General features: G+C 43.9%; 1 protein-coding gene across 1 annotated transcript in view; it reads left to right on the top strand.

The window, feature by feature from the left end:
• Window positions 1-279: 279 nt before the first annotated feature.
• RNF2 (ring finger protein 2) overlaps window positions 280-7472 on the top strand; it is a 56829-nt gene continuing 49636 nt past the window's right edge. Inside the window, exon 1 of the mRNA XM_060088505.1 lies at window positions 280-550. The gene's annotated coding sequence lies outside the window, so the exon portion shown is untranslated. The remainder of the gene's footprint in view (window positions 551-7472) is intronic.

The following is a 7472-nucleotide window of genomic DNA, read 5'->3' as shown; positions in this document are numbered from 1 at the left end:
TACTCTTTGGTAGACTACCTGGTTGTGTTTTAGGGAGTCACAGGCGAGAGCAGGAGTCCGAACCCGATCCCCAGCAGCCGGCCAGGGAGGCTTAATGGGGGTCGCAGGTAGGGTCAGGAGACCTCAAGGAGAGAGAACGCCGAGAACGAAGTGGCGCAGTCGTCATCCGGGCATTGCCCGGGGGCTCCGTCGCCCCGCGGAGGGCGCCGAGGGGCGGGGCCGGGCGGCCCGGGGCGGGGCGGTGGCTCGGGCCCTCCGGGCAGCACGCGGCGGCGCCCCCTCCCCTCGCGCTCCTGGCGCAGTGCACGTCCCCGTCCCGCGCCTCCGCCCCCTCGCCCACTCGCTCCTTCCCGCCCTCCCCACTGCGCCGGCCGAGCCGGCTTCCCCTCGGTCTCTCATGAATATTGAGCGGCCCCTGTTGTATTTCCCGAGCTCCATTGCGGAAGCCGAGGCTCGCCATATTGTGCAGCGGCGCCGGCAGCCGCGGCGTCTTGTAACTGAGTCTCGCTCCGGCCGCTGCTAGCGGAGCCCCGGACTGGGGCAGGAGCCGGTGAGCGGGGCGGGCGGGGAGGCGAGGGGCGCGGAAGCGGCGGGCTCGGCTGCGCGTTAGCTCGGCGTGGCTGCGGGAGGCTGACGGCCGCCCCGGGGCCGGGGGGGTGTGTGTTCGCGGGGGTGTGAGGGGAGATGGCGCCGCCACCCCCGGCCACTCTCGGGGAGGGGATGGCGGGGGAGGCGGCTTCTCATTGTTACCGTTTCTTCGAGGGTCTTGGCGGGGATGGGGAGTCCGACTTGGGGAGGACCCCGTGGGCGAATCTCGGGGATTCCTTCCTTCGTGCGAACCGCTCGCTCCTCTGCGCGGAGGCCGGGGCTGCGGTGCGGCCCCCTCGCCTCCCGGGGCGGGGGCCCCAGCTTCTCCACGTCCGCTCTTCGGAGGCGAACCGCGTGGAATGCAGGGTTTTCCTCCCCGGGCTTCCCCCTCGCAGCCGGGGGTGTGTGTCCGCACTGTGGAGGGTGAGGTAGGGGCGCTTTGTGCAAATAGCCCGCTTCCCCCCGGGGTGCTGGAGTCCGGGTTCGAGCGTAGAGGCTCTCCTCGGCGTCGGGGTTCCCTGTAGACTGCGGGGAGACCCCTCCTGGTGAAAACATTCCTGGACTGCTGCTTGCTTGCTCGGGAGTATCTGTTGCTGCTTTCTAAAACCGCGAGGTTGCCCCGGAGGAGTCGTGGGGGGAGGGGGTGTCTTGGTTTGTTTCTGATGGAAGCTTCGCGTTTTGAACCCAGTCGTGTACGCTGAGGTCTTTGGTACCGAGTGTCGCTGGGGAGCCCTCGTCCTGGTTGTCAGGATCATTTCCCTCCTACAGACGTTGCCTCCCTGCTCCCAGAGATACTGTGAGTAAAAATTGGTCTCTAAAACTTTGAGGTTCATTCCGATTATTTGGCCCCTAAGACCAATTATAGGCTTATCTCCTTGAATCTTTTTTGGGTATCTATTGCCTGGCTGTCAGAAGTTTTAGAGAATGTGTACCTTTTACGTGGTAAAATGGTTTGAAAATGTCAGGTTTCTCGAAGGTGTGTAAAAATACTTGTTTGCTGTGAAAAGGGTAGCTTTGCATTCGGTATTGTAGTACTATGGTTTACTTCTTTTAAAAAGTAAAAAAAATTGAGACATGGTTGCATTGTTTTAGACTGAGAATTATGTTGAAAACTAATGTATGTGTGATTTGCATCACACAGTCTACTTTTGGTAGTTCCAAGATGATCAGCTGGAATACTTAGTGTAATTGGCAGATAATCTACTTTCCTCACTTGCATTAGAGTGTAGTTGTTCAATATTTTAATAACTTAGATTGGTGTTAGAGCTTGGTTTTAAAGTGAGTGTTTCATCCTTTGATTTATAAAGCATTTAAATGGCAGCAATATGCCTCTTGGTTATTCCTTTTTCCCCCTAAAATTTCTGCTTGTCACAATCAACAGGTATCTTTTAAAATCTTGTTTGTACATTTAACGTGATTTTTAGTAAAATAATGGGTAGTTATATATAAGACTCCATTTTCCAAAGCTAACACAGCAAATATGGCCCCTTACTTTTTCTAAGGATTGGAGATAATTTCCTTCAGGTACCGTTGTGGAATACACATTTGAGGTAAATTATAGTAGTTGTGAGAGTGAAACGGAGAATTTGTGAAGGAAAACTGCCTGAGTAGGCTAGTCCGCTTGAGTATTAGAAAAATATGCTGATGGTCCTCAAATGTGCTGCATAGAAAGATTTTAAATTAGAACCATTAACAGAATGTAGACAATGCAGACATTCAACAGTCTGCGAATTTTGAGTTTTTTCCTCTGCCTGTGTGGAACACTCAGACTGCTAGCTCGCAGGTTTGTGTGGATAGAAATACGGAGCAGGTCAGCAAACATCTTGGGAATTTCATTTGTCTATTACTGACCTTCAGCACGTGGTGTCGGGTCTGTCTCTTTAATTTGATTTATTCGTGATTTGTGTTTATATTATGCAGTCTTTGGACTAAAGGTGATATATGTCTAATGAATAATATATAACCAGATGTTTCAGTGACAGTTTCATTTCTATACATTAGCACAGAAGCATAATTCCTTCTAGCAAGAAAAGTGAGTTAACATTGAAATGCACTTTATTAAAATTACGGCAGCATTTCTGGTGTGACTTAAAGCACCTCACACCTTTGTATCGACTCATTTGTTAAATCTGGGGAAACTAGACAGTGTATCACAGTTTGCAGTTTTTAAAAAGGGAAAAATACTGTGAGATTATGTACAGTCAGACGGCGTACAGATCGACACTTGATTTTTAATTAATGTTTGTTACGCATGGTGTGGAAGACAGACATTGTCGTCAGACATTAGTTATTAAATTTCCTGATGTTTTTCATTTCTTTGGAATCTTTCAAAATATCAATGTTATTATAATAACTTATTGAATGTTTATTTGCATTTAAGTGAGTAGATCCCCATATAATTTGGGTACAGAGGTACAGTAAAATTTACCCTGTCCATTCTCTGTAGATCCAGATATCCTGTCTATTCCCCCCGACCCCCCCCAAGACTTTCACTTTTTCTACCTAATGTGTCAGACGGGTCCTCTGGTGACTCTTGTAAGGTGTATAGCTTGGTTGATTTTACATGGATATACTGACCGTGGTAATGGGACTTCTGGCAGTTAAGTAGCAACTGGTGTTAGTATGTCCATGGGCAGGAGCTAGGTGATGAGTCCCCGAATTATGCTAAGGGAGTACGTGGCCCACTCTCCACTTTTATGCTTTGTGGAGGAACCCCAGTGGAACTGGCATGGACTTTAAACTTCAAAATTTTTTTCACTTCTCTTTTGTCTTATGGATGTTAGGCAGCCGAAGTGGACTAATATGTCTGGGGCTAGTGATACCTTTTCTTGGATGCTCAGGAACTATATACATACATTACTAAGAATTCTGAGAAAGATTCTCATTGCTTGACTTTTCCTTCTCTCTACGTATCTGCCATTTTGTCATAATTTAAAAAAACCAATTTATTAAGTACAATAATGAAAAATTATCAGTATTATTATTATTTTGCGGTACGCGGGCCTCTCACTGTTGTGGCCTCTCCCGTTGCGGAGCGCAGGCTCCGGACGCGCAGGCTCAGCGGCCACTGCTCATGGGCCCAGCCGCTCCGCGGCATATGGGATCTTCCCGGACCGGGGCACGAACCCGTGTCCCCTGCATCGGCAGGCAGACTCCCAACCACTGCGCCACCAGGGAAGCCTGAAAAATTATTTTTGAAATTAATCTCAGATTAAATTGTCTAACGAGGGCATTTTATTAAATGAAGTAACAAACCGTAACATTTGAACAAAGCATTTTGGTCATTTGTTTTCAACAGTTGTGTTGATTTGGGGCTCTCCAGCAAGAGGGATTTCTTTTTGTTCCTATGCTGTAGTGTGTAGTTGTAGTTTACGAAGAAGTTAGATTCTAACGTCAGTGCGTAAAATGAAAAACACATGTAGTAAGAAATTATGCTTGAAAATCCCTTAGGATAGGAAAACATACCAGTAAGTTCAGTTCATCTTTAGTGTTGGAATAGATTGTTGTTTCTTTTGTTGAACACTAGATGAAGTAGTCAGCCTGCAGTATGGGTTGTGTTGAACACAGCAAAAAAAAAAAAAAAGTCTTTAAATATAAGAATCACATTCAGCGTGGCATCATGCTCATACCAGGAGAGGCTTGTGGGAACTGAGACCACTGAGGAACAGCAGACCAGCTCCACTATCTCACATTTTCTCTAGGATACCTGTGCTCTAGTGAGAGGACGTGGGGTGGGGGGTGCTTGGAATAGTCTGAACTGTTTAATAAATGTTTCTTGTTTCCTCTCTTTTTTTTCCTTTGCAAGCTGAATAGTTTAAATCACAAAAGTTAAATGATTTTTTAATTGCAATTTAATAGACACAAATTTAAAGTGTTTGGTGTTTTTTTTTCTAAAATATATTTTACCTATAACTCCAATGTTCCTTTGCTTTTCCCTTCAGTAAAGAAGCAAGGTATCTCAGAGGAGAGCAGCTAGAATCACTGTGATTAACAATGTGTTAGTGTCCAACAGAGAAAACAAACTTCAATAGGAATTTGAACGGAGGGGATTTAATACAGGGAGATGGTTAGACGAGTGTTAGACGAGCGAAAAGAGAACGTTATAGTAATCAGTTAAAGAGCTCAGAGAAGAGGTTCTACTGGCCTGGTTCTGAACTTTTGAGGTCAGCCTTGTTGAGCTGCTGATTAGTTCTGGGGGATACTGAAAGAAGCTGGAGGCTGGAACCAATTGCTGCTGCCAGTAACTGGAAGGAAGTCCCCTCACCCCTCTTCCTGCTTTCCCATCTCCATTCATTACCTCCATTGGCAAAGCCTAACAGGGAGCCCCCTGGCAGAAGAGTTGGTGAAATACAGTTGCACAGTCTCAGCCTAAGCACCACAGAGCAGTCTAGAGTGGTGGTTTTGGAGTTGAGAGACAGGGAGTAAATTACCTGCACAAGTAGTATAGATTAAAATAATTTAAATAGGGAAACCTGTCCTTACCTTGCCTGTTCAAAAAACATTTATTGATTATCTTCTGTGTGCCAGACCTTCTGCTAGGGATTAGGGATAGAAAAATGAAGCGAATAGGGTCTCTTATTCAATTGAATAAGCAGAGATGACAAACTACCATGCAGTGTGTTAAATGCAGTAACAGATAAGTGATATGCTTTGGGAACCTAAAGGACATAGCTACCTACTTGCCTCTTCTCTTCCCAGCTAAACCTAATGACTACTGTTTTTATTTGGTATCTTGATCAAATCCAACTTCATTCTGTTTGACTGGTGTCCTATGAAAGCTGTTTCTCTGAGATGCCTCAGATTTATCATGCAGTTATTGTCATTAGCTAAGCATTTCTCTGTGCTTTATTTTTCTAGATTATAAAGACCATCATTTTCTCTGCACTTATAGCCTAGCCTAGTACTTCACGCACAGAAGATGTTTGAGGAATATTTATTTTTGCAGTGGATAATGGGAATTAAAGTATTGCTCATTACCTTTGTAGACATTGTTTCCTCCTTCCAAGGTCATTAGAAAATAGTTTGGCTAGAGTGTTATGATTTTATAGATACGAGAATTGAAAGATTTAAATAATTGGTTAATGTGAACTATATAGTACAAGTAACTGATCTACAAATAGGACTTTGGATTTCTGATGTGTTATATTCCAGATCCAGCAGTTTTGGCAGGGATTTTGTTTGATGGCTAAATAAAATCCTCTTCTACTTCTCATTTTAGAGCCTAATGTTGTAAAATCTCAAATTATTTTGGGGTGGGGGGAGGAAGAAAAGAAGCCCCTCATTTTATTTCTTAAAAATAAAACCATCATGCAGTTTCTGTTTACATTGTTCTTTTTAGTTGTCTACTGTTTTCTTTTTTCTACTCACTGTGTTGATTATACTACCTCTATTAGCTATTGTAAAATGTGCAAATCTGCATACTTCATTTCGACTTCTTTTTTAGAAGAGTGTTCTGCGTGTTTCCCCCACCATACACAGACTATGTAGATTTAACTTAAAACCAACTGATTTTTCACTTATAAAAAGATGTATGCCTCCATGCCAGTAATTGCATTAAATCCTCACTATTTACACTATTTACTGTATAGAGTCTAATTCAGTCTGGGACGGCTGTCTGTATAGAGTCTAATTCAGTCTGGGACGGCTGTCTTGGAATCCAGCCAAATGTTTTGTAGAAGGCTTTCCTGTATTACAGAAGGGGTAGTGTTGTGTGTAGTAGAAGGAGCTTCAGAATTGAAGGCAGGAGACTTGGTTTCTAGGTCTGGTTCCACTACTAGCAAGTTTCTTGGCCTCTCTGTTTTTTTTTCTATAATAATAATAATAATAAAAATAGCACTCCCGTTGACCTTCCAGGTTATTTGTAAAGGTTTAAGAGGTGATGTAAAGAGCGTTATAAATATAAGAGGGTGTATTTGAAGAAAGAGAGAGGGACAGATTGATCTGTGGCATGGATCTTGAGAGAGAGAAAGACAGAGATTTATCTGTGACATAGTTGTGTGTCCACTTTCAAGTTTTTGAGTCTCCATATTTAAAAGAAGATTTTTAGGGTGAAATGGAGTGTGGGAGGAGTTGTGGATGTCCTATCACCCTACTTTTCCCAAGTCTGGTCAATAGTGTAGTATTCCCAATCTCCTTAAATAATTGTCTGTTAAGGTTGATGTGCTTCATTAATTTCCTTTCACCAGGGCTAAATATCTTATGTCATGAGACAATACCCCAAATTTATACACTTAGGCACAGAACTACCACTTTGCAGATTGTTTAAATGACAAGGGCCTAAGGGAGTAGAAGAAATAGATGCTGTTACTATTTTGACTGGAAATTAACTATTTTGGTTTTGTTTTATTTATGTTGTTTTATAATACCAATTACAGAAAATCTCTGTGCTTTTTTTTATTTTTTATTTTTTTGGTTACGTCAGGTCTTAGTTGTGGCATGTGAACCCTTAGTTGCTGCATGCATGTGGGATCTAGTTCTCTGACCAGGGATCAAACCTGGGCCCCCTGCATTGGGAGCTTGGAGTCTTAACCACTGCACCACCAGGGAAGTCCCTCTCTGCTTTTAAAAAGACCCTTAGCAAGATTAGAAATTATACCTGTTGTTTAGGGTTTTTTTTATTAACACCTTTATTGGAGTACAATTGTTTTACAATGCTGTGTTAGTTTCTGCTGTATAACAAAGTGAATCAGCTATACATACACATATATCCTCATATCTCCTCCCTCTTGTGCTTCCCTCCCACCTTCCCTATCCCCCCCCGCCCCCGGTGGACACAAAGCACGGAGCTGATCTCCCTGTGCTGTGTGGGTGCATCCCACTAGCTATCTGTTTTACCTTTGTAGTGTGTAAATGTCCATGCCACTCTCTCACTTCACCCCAGCTTA

Source organism: Mesoplodon densirostris, chromosome 2 (genome assembly GCF_025265405.1).
Source record: "Mesoplodon densirostris isolate mMesDen1 chromosome 2, mMesDen1 primary haplotype, whole genome shotgun sequence".
NCBI classification, from domain to species: Eukaryota; Metazoa; Chordata; class Mammalia; order Artiodactyla; family Ziphiidae; genus Mesoplodon; species Mesoplodon densirostris.
Note: the sequence above shows the minus strand (reverse complement) of the source record. Positions and strands in the feature narration are given on the sequence as shown.